The sequence below is a fragment of the Lampetra planeri genome, unplaced genomic scaffold (assembly GCF_965212315.1).
Source record: "Lampetra planeri unplaced genomic scaffold, kcLamPlan1.2.h2 scaffold_341, whole genome shotgun sequence".
NCBI classification, from domain to species: Eukaryota; Metazoa; Chordata; class Hyperoartia; order Petromyzontiformes; family Petromyzontidae; genus Lampetra; species Lampetra planeri.
Window position 1 is genome coordinate 56,865 of NW_027615164.1, and position 14,859 is coordinate 71,723.

The window sequence follows — 14,859 nt, forward strand, 5'->3', positions numbered from 1 at the left end:
CTCTTCGTCGTCGTCCGTCTTTGCGAGTCGGGCGCCGAGTCTGTCACAGAATGTTTGGTATTTAGACTGCAGCAGCAGCAGGAGGTGGATAAATCTGATGAGATATGAAGCTCTTTGTTTGGCACAGACGTCCAGTTAGAGGCCCACGGGGTCAGAACAACAACAAACAACGGACAGACAAAACACAAACACCAGCGACAGCGGTGCAATGCACAGGGGAAGAGTAAACACATACAGTGGTACCTCGGAGATCGAACTTTATTCCTTCCAAAACCGTGTTCGGACACCGATTTGTTCGAACACCGAATCAATTTTCCCCATAAGAATGAATGGAAATGGCATTAATTGGTTCCCCACCCAACGATGCTCCTATTATGGGCCATTTTTACGCAAAGTTTACAATATTAAAATACAGTACAGTACTTAAAAGCATACACAAAACGAGAAACACAGTTTTAATTAATAGAATAAATGAACATTGAACTTCACTTTACCTGTGTAGAGGTGTTACGGAGGGGGTGTTATAGAGTTGATACGGATGGGAAACAAACACACTGGGCGTGGCCATGTCTGTACGCGAGCAGGTGCTTACATCGACGTCCGCGCCGTTTAGCCTGGGGGGCTAATACGGCGCTGGGATCCCCCATGGCCCCACCCCTCAGGGGGGCGTGGCTATATAAGGCGGTGAGCCAGAGGGCTCGGGGTTGAGTGTTCAGCTTTAACCAGAGAAGCAAGAAGACCTGCTAGATAAGCCCTGGGACTCCCTTGGATCGCTGTCCTTTTCAGGACCGACCAAGGCCAGCCAGTGGCGTGGCCCCAAGAGCCCAGAGCCAATGCTCTTGTAAGAGCCGGTCTGGGAACTTAGGGTGCCGTAATCCCAGCTTAACCAGGGCTGGGTTAGCTAGCCTCCCCTAGCCCGATAGTGGAGGACCTAGGAATAGGCTAGCTGTAACATAGGTTGTCGATCTCCCAGTTAGACGGGTGGAGGGGCCGATACCCCTCCGAATGTTGTATATCTCGGCCTGTAGATAAAACTGTGTTGAATAAACAAGTGTGCCTGCGACTACGTCGTCCAAGCCTCCTTGAACCACACTACACCTGTAGTAAGGAGAGTGGATGGTATATATTCTTAGGTTTTTTTGGTAAAGTCACGTAGGTGAAAAATAAAAATTAATAAAAGTAAAATAAAAATCAAGTGATACAGCTATCGTATCAAGTGATACAGCTATCGTGCTGTGACGGTTCCACCTGAAGACAGAAGCTTGTGTTGCCTCCGAAACGTCGTGATTTTTATTTTACTTTTATTAATGTTAATTTTTCACCTACGTGACTTTACCGAAAAAACCTAAGAATATGAATCCTTGCAGTCACGAAAGCTTCAAATCTAGAGAGTGGATGGCTTTAGTGGAAGGTGGTGAGGAGGGGGGGAGGAGGAGGTGTCAGTTGTTGCTTGAAAGTGGAGTCCCCCTCCATAAAAAACGTTGGGTAATTGCCCTTCTGGGGTTCTTTCTTTTCTTTGCCTTTTTTCTAGCACGAACTGCGATTCACTTGAGGGCCTTTTTTCTAAAAACTGATCAAGAGAGGATTGTTTATGCCTCCCTTTTAAGATGTTTCTGGATGACTCAATGCATTATGATTATAAAAATCGCCTGCTCTGCTGGCTACTGCCTTATCTGGATGATATTTTTCTACAAAATTGTGTAACTCAGCCAATTTTGCCATCATTTCCTTTATCAGTGAACTAGGGGCACGATCCCTTCCCTCATCGTCCTCTGAAGACGTGGTCCTCTTTTGCTATCTGTTTTGGCTTATCACTGCTACTAACCTTTTTTTAGGATCCATTGTGTATGGATAAACAGAAAAAAACACTAAAATAAATGAAATTAACGAAAAAGTTAACGGAACGATGTTTTGCGGATCTGCACTGGGCGAGAGCTAAACTGGGTCAATCGCCTTTGTCTCGGTCGACCCTGGCTACGTGTCTCGGCCCAAACAGGTTCTTTCCAGTTGTTCGACCTCCGAATTTTTGTTCGATGTCCGGGGCAAAAAAAATTGTCGAAAATTTTGTTCGATCACCGAATTGCTCGAGTTATGGGGCGTTCGATCTCTGAGGTTCTTCTGTAGACTGAAACTAAATCACAATTCAACGAAGTGTACATACAAGTGAAACGACTTGCAAATACCCACAAGAAATTGAGTCCCAGGCGTGCGCTGTGTCGTTGTGTATAGTGTGGTAGTGTATAGTGGAGTGTATAGTGTAGTGTACTAGTACAGCACACCGGTGAGTTGGAGAGCCAAGCCACAACATTTACAATTCCGAGTCCCTTGATTTGAAGCCTTCGTGATGGCAATAATCCATACTCTTTGGTTCTTTCGGTAATGTCCACGTAGGTAGAATTTCTCACATTAACATCATGCTAATCTCTCAACTTAACATAGCCACTTCCGTACCTAGTTACATGCTAATTTCTCACGTTAACATCATGCTAATTTCTCACATTAACATCACGCTAATCTCTCAACATAGCCACTTCCGTGCCCAGTTACATGCTAATTTCTCACATTAACATCATGCTAATCTCTCAACTGAACATAGCCACTTCTGTACCCAGTTACATGCTAATTTCTCACATTAACATCTCTAGCCCTGGCCACTTCTTTATGACCCTTGGGCTACACCCATTTCAAACCTTTTAAAACAGTCTGCCTCAGCAGCAGGCCACGCTTTATTTGATTTTATATTTTATTTTATACCTACGTGGACTTTACTGAAAGAACCAAAGAGTATGGACTCCTTGACTTTTTGAAGCTATTAACGTTACATTTATCTTCTTGGTTCTTTTGGTAAAGTCACGTAGAAGGGAAATAATAAAATAATAATAATAATAAAATGTTTGATTTTTATTCTTTTATTATTTCCATTCTACGTGACTTTACCGAAAGAACCAAGAAGATGAATCCCTGCAGTCACGAAAGCTTTAAATCGAAATTTAACGTTACATTTGTTTATCACGTTCCAGTGCCGTATTATCCGTTCTTTTTCCATTAGAAACCCAAAGTCCCATTTAAGCGTTAACATTTTTTTTGAAGCGCCCTGCATAGACGGCAGTCTACTAGGGGGCCTCTTGTATCAATATACAACCACAGCACGGGGTCGGTCCGGGCGTCGTGATTGGCTCTTGAAGCTCGTCACCTCCCCTCGTCCTCGCCCCTTTCACCCTTCTCGAGCTCCCTTTCTAGAATCATCCCTCACCGTTTTCCCTGCAGCCGATCCCCCGTCCCTCCCTCCTCCTCCCTTCTCCTTCCTCCTCATTCCTCCTCCCTTCAACTTCCTCCTCCTCCTTCCTCCTCCCCCCTCCCTCCTCCTCCTCCTACCCCCTCCCTCCTTCCTCCTCATTCCTCCTCCCTTCAACTTCCTCCTCCTTCCTCCCATCGTCCTCCTCCCTCCTCCCCCCTCCCTCCTCCCCCTTCCCCCTCCCTCCTCCTTCCTCCTCCCTCCTCCCTCTTCCTCCCTCCTCCTTCCCCCTCCCTCCTCCCTCCTCCTCCCCCCTTCCTCCTCATTCCTCCTCCCTCCCTCCAACTTCCTCCTCCGTCCTCGTCCTCCAACGGTTCCCAACCGTCACGCTCTGGGTTTCCGCTGTTTCCCACCTTTCCCCCTCCATTCAAACAATTCTTCTGCCCCCCCCTCTGCTCCCCCCCCCCCCCATTTTCCTCCCCCTCTGCCCCCCCCCTCTGCCCCTCCTCATAGCGTCGCTCACCCCACTCCACTCGTGACAAACCCCTCGTCCCTCGTCCACCAACGGTGGCCAACCGGTCGCCTCTCCGCGGTCGACCCTCAACTTCCTCCCTCCCCCCTCGCCTCGACGACCAATCACTTAGGAGGCCTCTCTGCTCCAATGGGAGGCATTGGCTCGCCTCGCCGACCAATCACTTAGGAGGCCTCTCTGCACCAATGGGAGGCCTTGGCTCGCCTCCTGACCAATCACTTTAGAGGCCTCTCTGGACCAATGGGAGGCCTTGGCTCGCCTCCCGACCAATCACTTTGGAGGCCTCTGCGCCAATGGGAGGCCTTGGCCTCCATTCTGATTGTCCTTCTGTGCCGCTTGCCTCGGGCGCAGTGCCGGATGATCCCAGTAGCACAAGTAGCGTATGTTACTCATCAGTGTCTTATCCTAGCAGCAAGAGTATCAAATGCTACGGGCCCCGCACTTTCAAGGGCCCCGCGCTAAATGCTTTCAAGCTGTCAATTCCAGTTCAGTGATTCTGCACTTGCTCTATAACTATAGTACTATACCGCCTTCGACTTTTATGAACGACTGGGTGTTTAAGGTTAGCGACTTGTCGCATTACCTGTGGCTGTATAGCAAATAAAAAAATACAATTTACTGTGCAAGTAAAAAAATTCGTGTTTTCACATTTACGAGTTTTTCGTAGGGTTTTACCCTTTATGGCAATAAATCAGTTGTGTTAAGCTGTTAAAACGCCAAATTGAAACCTTTTGCAAGGAATCACGTTCGTCGTCTGCAGATAATGATTCCTTGCAAAAGGTTTCAGTTTGGTGTTTTAACATCTTAACACAACTGTTTTATTGCCAGAAAGGGTAAGACCTATTATACAGGTAGGAACAACAGTCCCACACTGCCCACCAGGGATTATTTGTCTGTCGTGCATAGCCACGCCCTTGATTTTTATTTCATAGAGCGCTTCGGGCGGGCTCAGCACCACGTGACGCGCCGCCCCGTGACACGTGATCGCACGAATGCGCCGTCCAACCAAGTTCCTACCTGCCCACTCCGAAGGAACGTGTTAATTGTGTATGTCAATTCCCGCCGATGTTTTCAAGACTAAATGCAAGTTCTAGGTTTCGTGTCACATCTCTCCGCTCTGCTTGACCACAAAGTCGCTTGCACGTTGAAATCACTGTGGGGCTGGATCCACGGTGGTTACGTAGATGTTGACTACCTCGCCTGGTGTGCAGGAGGTCGTGGGTTCGATCCCGACCCTGACGCCACGGTGGTTACGTAGATGTTGACTACCTCGCCTGGTGTGCAGGAGGTCGTGGGTTCGATTCCGACCCTGACACCACGGTGGTTAGGTGTATGTTGACCACCTCGCCTGGTGTGCAGGAGGTCCTGGGTTCGATCCCGACCCTGACGACTCCTGCTGCTGCATTAGACTCTCTAAATCACATTTACAGTCGCATTGATAATAAGCAGTACTGCGCAAATCTTTTTCTTGACTTGTCCAAAGCCTTTGATACAGTCGACCACAACACCCTGCTTAGTACAATCAGTTGCATCCGTTTCTCCAAACACGCAGTGGAATGGTTAATAAAATTACCTCTCTTCTCACACCAAAACTGCATTCATCGATGGTTGGAGGTCAAACTGTTAAGATAACAAAAGGGATTCCACAGGGTTCCATCCTCGGCCCCCTCTTGTTCTCTCTTTATGTCATTCCAGGCTAAATGTGTTTGCACATGACACGATACTGATTACTGCTGGCCGCTCTCCGGATGACGTGATTGCTAAGCTCCAGTGTGATTTCAACAAACTACAACATCAGCTAGTTGCTATTAAACTAGTCCTGAATACCTCCAAAACCAAGGTGTTATGCTTCTTACCAGGACTAAAGCGGGAAGTTATTTTCCCCCAATTACATTCCTTAAATAATGATCAAATAGAGCAAGTCAAGATTTCTAAGTATCTTGGGGTCATCTTAATTTTCAAGATTACATTGATTATATTGGTAAAAAGACAAAATTAAAAATTGGTTTTCTGTATCGACACGAGCATTGCTTCCCCACGATGTTCCGTTTGGAATTGATAAACGCTACCATACTTCCTCTATATTATTCGTGACATTGTTTATAAAGCAGCCCCCAGTACTGTACTGAAGAAGCTTGACCCAATTTATCACTCGGCCTTAAGATTTGCATTGAACTGCCCATATAGGACCCACCACTGTGATCTCTACATTGGGTCAAACTTAACATCTCTTAATGATCGATGGCTTGTCCATCAGATCTTATTTATTCACGATGTACTTACAAAGAAATCAGCAGACTACCTGCTGGATCTCCTCACTGTTTCGAAGAACAAATGTGACCTAAGGTCTTTGCTCATTTACCAGCTTCACATTCCTTATTGCCGTACAAATACTGGAGGAAGGGCCTTTGCTGTTGATGCCCCCAGGGTCTGGAAAGCTATCGCCAATAAACTGCAACTTGGATCACTACCTGTGAGATCTTCACTCAAAACTGCTCTTGAGGAGTTGTACACCCCTAGCTGACACTGCTATGCTGAGTGGCCTGAAATCAAACGCATCGCTCCGGATGTCCGCTGCAAAGTATGATCTTGAGTTTTGATTATAGTTTGCTGATCTTTAAAAGTGCATTTAACATTTGTGATACTCCTGCTGATATGGAGTGACTCATGCTGCCAGCTATGGCTGCAAAGTTTGGTCGTACATTAATTCTAGATTTTAAGTTTTCGTGTGTCTCCACACTTAAGCGGTTGTGCTTTCACTAAGTTGTCCCCACCTGAAGAAGGACGCTTGTGTTGCGCCCGAAACGTCGTCATTTAATCTGTTTAAATTTTTTACCTACGTGACTTTACCGAAAAAAACAGAGTTTGGTTGTACATTTTATGTATAACGTTTATTGTTAAATTTGAATCACAGTTCCTATGATCACTGTTACATTGTTTTCATCGCTTTATTTTGATGATTTCGAAAACGTATGGTTAAGCCATGTTAGCCTGATCACTTTAATCTAAATTGTCTTATGGTTCTTATTGTTTGACTTGCATCCCACTGGGATTTTTTTGCACACAGTGTTGATATACGGTGCATTATTTGGGGAAGTTTCTTGCTGTTTTTTCCCCTGGATGTTTCTGTTGCGCGTCGTCACTTCAAGATCTTCTTTTTTCATGTGTTTTGTTTGTCGCGGTTGCACCCGAGTCAAGAGCCGCATGGCTTATAGAGCCATACCTCTTCTTGGTTCTTTCAGTAAAGTCACGTAGCATGGAAATAATACAATAATAAAAATAAAACATAATGAAATAATTCTCACGACGTTTCCGCTACCAACGCAAGCAGCTGTCCTCAGGTGGAGAACAGGTCTGTCGAGAAGACAGAGTCTGAATGACACGCCCCAGGCTTGGAGCGACTATTTAAGCTGGGATGGAGGGGTGAAGAGCGTCTTGACAAAAGAGGAATTTAGCATATTTATGGGAAATGCAGATATGCGATTAGTACTACTTGTGAAATGCGTAGGAGGTTTGGCGAGGGGTTTAAAGTCATTATGCCCGTGCATTATGCAGGATAAGCAGCATCAAAGGGAGGGGATAGGGGTAACATTAATAAAGGGAAGGAATGTTAATAGTATGTAGCTGCAGTAACTAAACCACCACATAAACAACTAAAGTATAAACTACATGGTATCATCATTATACTAAATATACTCTCCAATAAGCTGATCTACTAACAGTAAGTAATACATTACAATTCTACGTCGCAAAAAATATAATATGCTTCCAGCTAAACTTTATACTGCCATAGACAAACCCAACATTCAATTATATACTGTATTGCTATAAACCACCCTATACCTTATACATTGTAATATTACACTATGTATTATTCTACCCACCCTAATGTGTATCACACTGTTGTATATTCACTATACAATTACGATACTATATATTACCTTATACATTGTATTAAGTGTAGTAGGTTCAAATTAGGTGCACACACACGCAGCTTGGAGGCAACACTATTTATTAAACGGTAAGTAATATAACACTGTACATAAGGTGGTGACCACCTTCCTCAACTCACTAACACTCTGGAACACGACACAGACTGGACCAGGCAGGCAACGGCCTGCCTGGCCCAGGACGACGACTCGGGACTTGACGACCGATGATGTCTTCACTTTGGAGTACAGTACAACAGCAGCCTCGCTCTGCGTTCACACCACGCTTATATTTGGTTTGGCGTGGCTGGCTCCGCCCCGGCGTGGCTGGCTCTCTTCAGGCCACGCCTCCCTTCCCAGGACACGCCTCACTTCCCCCACCTCTGGGAGGGTCCGGATCCCTCCACCACGCGACCCCCCAGGCACCCCCTTGGGGCCCCCAGCCTTCGTACGGGCCGACACAGTAGTGACCTTTCTCTGTCACTACATCACCCCCTCCTGTATAAACACACAGCCGTCCCCGGCTGTAACACAACTGTGAAACATCGAAAAGGTGTGCCTCCGAACCAACAACATCAATAAATGACCGGCGACCGATAAGAAATACAATCACGTAATATATACAGAATCGACGAGGGTAAAAGGGAACCGCATAGAAAACGGGGAATTAACAACAATTATACATGAAAACTGGCTAACCCACTTACGCTCCAGCACAGCCCCCCCACCCGTTAGAATCACGCATGCAATGACAGTCACCCATTAGCACCCCCCCGCCTTTCCGACGTGGCGTCACAACCAGTAGCACGCGTCGGCCATATCGGGGGGGAATTTCCATGTTACCACCCCACCGCCTTTCCGGCGCGGCCTCACAACCAGTAGCACACGTCGGCCATATCGGGGGGGGAATTTCCATGTTACCACCCCACCGCCTTTCCGACGCGGCGTCACAACCAGTAGCACGCGTCGGCCATATCGGGGGGGGAATTTCCATGTTACCACCCCACCGCCTTTCCGACGTGGCGTCACAACTAGTAGCACGCGTCGGCCATATCGGGGGGGGATTTTAACCCAGTCTCTCTCCAAGACTCGCATCGCAGCATATAGCTGTACCGACCAAGCCGAGACGACCCATCGTTCACTCACTGCACAACATGCACCCTAACAACTGAGGGATACAGTCTCAACGTAACAGGACAACTCCACCTGAACCTTACGAATCTCCAGCCCACTGTTTCAACGCACCTCGGAGTGTCTCACTCTCCGGGCCGTCAGGTCAAGCCATCAGACACAGCATGATGGGACCACACTCTCTGAGCCATGTGAGCGCACAGCCCACTTGGCTAGACAAGCCACGGAGTGTCTCGATCTCCGGGCTGTCAGGTCAAGCTGTCAGACAGCATGACGGGACCACACTCTCTGAGCCATGTGAGCGCACAGCCCACTAGGCTAGACAAGCCACGGAGTGTCTCAATCTCCGGGCTGTCAGGTCAAGCCGTCAGCCATTGCATGACGGGACCACACTCTCCGAGCCCTGTGAGCGCACAGCCCACTAGGCTAGACATGCCACGGAGTGTTTCAATTTCCGGGCTGTCAGGTCAAGCCGTCAGCCATTGCATGACGGGACCACACTCTCCGAGCCCTGTGAGCGCACAGCCCACTAGGCTAGACATACCACGGAGTGTTTCAATCTCCGGGCTGTCAGGTGAAGCCGTCAGCCATTGCATGACGGGACCACACTCTCCGAGCCATGTGAGCGCACAGCCCACTAGGCTAGACATGCCACGAAGTGTTTCAATCTCCGGGCTGTCAGGTCAAGCCGTCAGCCATTGCATGACGGGACCACAACGTTCATGTTAGACACGCAACACTCACTGGGCCATCCTGGTCAGGACCTGCGCCCCAAGATAGGTGACAGCCAGCAGCACAATTCCAAATCCCTGGCCGCATGTCACCATCACAATTTAACACCATCACAACACATACAATTTGAATTATGATCCCCCACAGAACTGATCCAATGCCGAACAGGTACGCACAATTTGTGACGATCCCGAATATTCAATGGGTCACAACAATACACCTCACATCCCGTATCCGTACACATCATCTCCGAGACTCGCATTGCAGCATGCAGCTGTACCAACCGAGTGGAGAGCAACGCAATTTGACGGCAATTAACGGAAACGGACCCCCGATCCATGTAGAACACAAGGAGCATTCTCGCACAAAAGACATCATCTGTGCAACAACGGACAGGAACCAACCAGTGAGTTTGAAACGAATCGAACCTGTCATTTCAAAATCTCCTTCAACATTAACCATGGGACTCAGGGCATTCGAATTTTGAGAGCAAACAAACTATACACAAACCCCAAGAATCGCCAAATTGATTAATACAGTATATGCAGTATATGAAATTCGTACAGTGAATCATTTGGCGCAATGCTCCATCCAGTCCCCACATGGCAACACACACAATCAATACTCCAGACAATCCGTATATAGTAAATAATCACAAGCAAGTACCCAACATTCCATACACTGTTAACAATTCCAAGCAAAGCTCCATACGGTCTGTACCTTGGCAACAATGACGATCAAAGTTTCTTACAGTTACACGTGGCAATCACGAGCGAAACTCCATACAGTATACACAATAACAACGGCGATTTCGCAACAAAACGATGTAACAACACGAGTCATTAACACGGCAACATACAGGATATCAACGGAGCTCGGGACACCAACACGAATTAATCATTAACTACACCCCGAAGATACCGATCTCGACGCCGTAATTAACAGCAACACTTGTTACAAGCAGAAACCCGCATGGTCGCCGCGTCACTTTATCACGCACACAACCGGACGAACACGCTCCGCAAACCAGCGAGTTAAAAAAAACACACGCGATCGCAACCCGGCGCACGTAAGATGGGTGAAGATTATTATTATTTTTCTTGGGGCCGGGTGCTTGTCATGTCACGACTCGCCTGGCAAACTGTGAATAGCGGAGGGCGGCAAGGTGGAGCACTGGAACGGCCCGAAGAATCTTTCATGGTGAACACGGCCTGCTCTTGCGAACCCATCCACCTCTCGCGCTCGAGCAGAAGGCTGGAACTCCCCCTCTGCAGGCGTTGATGTCGGCGGGAGCGGCATTTCGGCAGCAGGAGCGGCGTTTTGGCGGGAACCGCGCCCCGACCAGCCCTCGAGTTGGCGGGAGCGGCGTTTTGGCGGGAACCGCGTCCCGACCAGCCCTCGAGTTGGCGGGAGCGGCGTTTTGGCGGGAACCGCGCCACGATCAGCCACCGAGTTGGCGGCCCCACCGCGTGGCCCGCATGCCTGGGCCTCCCCCCGCCAGCCCCCGCAGAGACGACGGTGTCCTCTCCCCGCGGCTCCATCGCTCCGTTCCCGATGGCGGCGAAGCAGCGGTGCGATGATAGTCCCGCCGCTCCGCGTGCAGCGCCATCTCTCTCCCTCTGTCACCGGGGCTGCCATCCCCGGGGCTGTCCGAAGGATGGTCGTCACACCATCCCCGTCGTACGAAGGCGTCCAGATGAGTTTTGTCTTTGTTTTTCGTGTGCCCATTTTACTTCCCTAGGATAACACCTAGCAATATTTATATTTCCACAACTTCTGACGCCAAATGTAGTAAGTTCAAATTAGGTGCACACACACGCAGCTTGGAGGCAACACTATTTATTAAACGGTAAGTAATATAACACTGTACATAAGGTGGTGACCACCTTCCTCAACTCACTAACACTCTGGAACACGACACAGACTGGACCAGGCAGGCAACGGCCTGCCTGGCCCAGGACGACGACTCGGGACTTGACGACCGATGATGTCTTCACTTTGGAGTACAGTACAACAGCAGCCTCGCTCTGCGTTCACACCACGCTTATATTTGGTTTGGCGTGGCTGGCTCCGCCCCGGCGTGGCTGGCTCTCTTCAGGCCACGCCTCCCTTCCCAGGACACGCCTCACTTCCCCCACCTCTGGGAGGGTCCGGATCCCTCCACCACGCGACCCCCCAGGCACCCCCTTGGGGCCCCCAGCCTTCGTACGGGCCGACACAGTAGTGACCTTTCTCTGTCACTACATAAGCATTACAATTTTATACTATTTATTATTATACAATCCGCTATACACTGTATCATTGACCGTCGTGTGAAAGATACTAAGAGGAAGCAACGAAATATGTCAATGGGAGAGTAGTGGTGGGAGACTTGCAGCGGAGCAAAGAATCCATTCCCTGCGGATAATACAAGATATATAGTCAATGCCAGTGAGTGGAACGCGGTCTGAAAGTCACTGTAAACGTGAACACAATCAGTTAAGATCCGAAATGGTTTATTACGTCCTTCCAATCATTGCTGAGCCAAAATCCATCTTCTAGGTTGAAATTATCTCTGTTTGTATATGTGGATAGCCTCATGAACGAATCTCTCATGGTAGCCAGATGGCTTGCAGAGAACTCCTGTCTTGGAGAAGTCAATATCATGTGAGCCCACTGCATTGTAACAGTGATCTGCCACGGCTGAGGTGTTTGTCCTACCGTGTTTCAAGTCTGCTTTATGTTCACGGATGCGGTCTGAGACATGTCGTTTGGTTTCTCCAATGTAACTGCTACCACAGAGGCAACTTAGTTTGTAGACGCCAGGGTACTGTATGTCTGGAACCACATCTTTTACAGACGGGACCAGATCACGGATTTTATGTACTGTGTTGAATCGGACCTGGATCTTGTGTTTCATCAGAATTTTGGAGATCTTTTTGTGACCCCAGCAATGTAGGGTAAGGTGATGGTTTTGAAAGGCTCCTCAACAGGATCCTTCTTGATGGTTGGAGTGATGGCTTTGCGGATTGTGTAGTCGGAGTAACCATTAGCCTTAAGAGCTTGGCGTACGTGTTTGAGTTCACTGGCAATGTGTTCCTGGTCGAAGATGCATTGAGCTCTATGGTATAGAGCAGGGGTGGGCAAACTTTTTGACTCGTGGGCCACAATGGGTTCGAAAATTTGACAGAGGGGCCGGGCCAGGAACAGGTGGATGGAGTGTTTGTGTGAACTAATATAAATGACATGTAAAAATCATTACATGAAAGAATTTGGCCTTTAACAGGTAGCAAAGCATTTATTTGCAAGGCAGTTTAACAAATTGCACGAACATGAACAATACAAAAACATGTCGTAACGTGACTGATCAAACATCATGAAAACATCTGAACCCTGCGCCAAACTAATTACCTCACTTGAACTTCTTTATTATCTACATTAACAGGTTAGAGCAGCCACGCAGGCTGTGTTGCGAGATTTGGCTCCAACCTCGCTGCAGCAACACATCATCACTTTCAGTTTCAGTAGGAACAGTGTTGTTGATCTCCCATTTTTGCCAGTGCATTCAAGTCTGGATAGAACCCGTTAATCTCTTCTCGCATCATTCATACGATGATGCGGTGAAGTAAACGTTGATACGATATTATGGTGAATGATTCCAAAAACAATACTGTACCCAAATATTGCTGTTAACTTACTTTCAATAGAAACATGAATTGCTCATACGAATATTCTCTCTCTCTCAGAATCGACCGACTGATGTAGCAGACGAAACAATCATCTTGTTGAACGATTCTAAACCTTGATGCGGCAATGTTAGTTTTCTCTGTTATTCAAGGTTATCTCAGTGTTATTCAATGTTATTACATTTAGTTTACTATTATACTGAATTCTACGGCGTAATTAACTATTTTTGTGCTTAATAATCTTTAAAAAAACAATATTTATATACAGTTCGTAGGAGTCTGGAACGGATTAATTGTATTTACATACAATCCAATGGGGAAATTAGGTTCGAGTCACGACCAAATCGGGTTGGACATGTTCGGCGGGCCGGATTTTAAAAGCCCAACGGGCCGTATATGGCCCGCGGGCCGTAGTTTGCCCATGTCTGGTATAGAGTCTTGATGAGGGAATTCTTCTGGGATGGATGGTGGTGGGAATCCGGTTTTAGGTAAGCATCCGCATGGGTGGCTTTCCTGTAGACAGAGTGGCTCATTGAACCATCAGGTCTCCTTTAAATTAGGACATCCAAAAAGGGTAGCTTGCCATCTTTTTCGACTTCCATGGTGAATCTGATGGCTGGGTGTATGGAATTGATGTGGTCGAGGAATTGGTCTAGAGCAGGCCGGTCATGTGGTCAGATGACAAAAGTGTCGTCTACGTACCTCTTCCATAAGGTCGGGCGTAGAGTGGCAGTCTGGATGGCGTCTCAAATTTCTCCATGAAAACGTTGGCTACAACCGGAGATAGGGGGGAGCCCATTGGGGTGCCCTCAGTTTGTTTGTAGAAAGTTCCATTCCAGGTGAAGTATGTATTGGTTAAGCAGTGTCTCACCAGGGGGGGTACCCCAGTATTCAGTCCTTGATGAACCAAGTCTTCAATGATTGCGATGGTGTCAGGTACAGGAACTTTGGTGAATAAGGAAACCACATCAAAACTGACAAGCAGGTCGTCTGGGGACAGGGACATCCCCTTGATTGTCGATACCAGGTTAGTAGAGTTTAGTACCGCAGAGGTGGTTTTTCCAGTGAAAGGCCGCAGGATTTCAGACAAAATACGAGCCAGTTTGTATGTGGGGGAGTTGATAGTAGAGACAATGGGACGAAGAGGTGTATCTTCTTTATGTATCTTTGGCAAGCCATATAATCTTGGTGGCCTGGCTGCAGAAGGTTTCAACGAGAACTGTTTGGTTTGATCAATTAATGCGGTTGAATCAGAAATGATTTTGTTGGTTTTAATGGCGAGGCTGTTGGTGGGGTCTCTGTTTAAATCCATTATATTAAGTTCACTTGCTTGCTTGTGCGCTTACGACCGTGCAAATCTTTCGGTCGTTTTTTAAACCCACTTCCCGTGATCCAATCGAGCTGACATTTTGCACACAGACTCGTTGTGCGTGACAATTTATTTTCGTTAAAAATTTTTTCCAAAATGTTCCACTTTTTAGGATTTTTTTTTTCATATTTATTTTAAATACCAATGTGATAAAAATGAAACTCTTACTCAAGAAAAAACAGAAATGAATAATAAAATAAAACCGATGTCACGCATATTTATAGTGAAAAAACTTAGTTTTTACGATTAAATTTTTTACTTTTGTA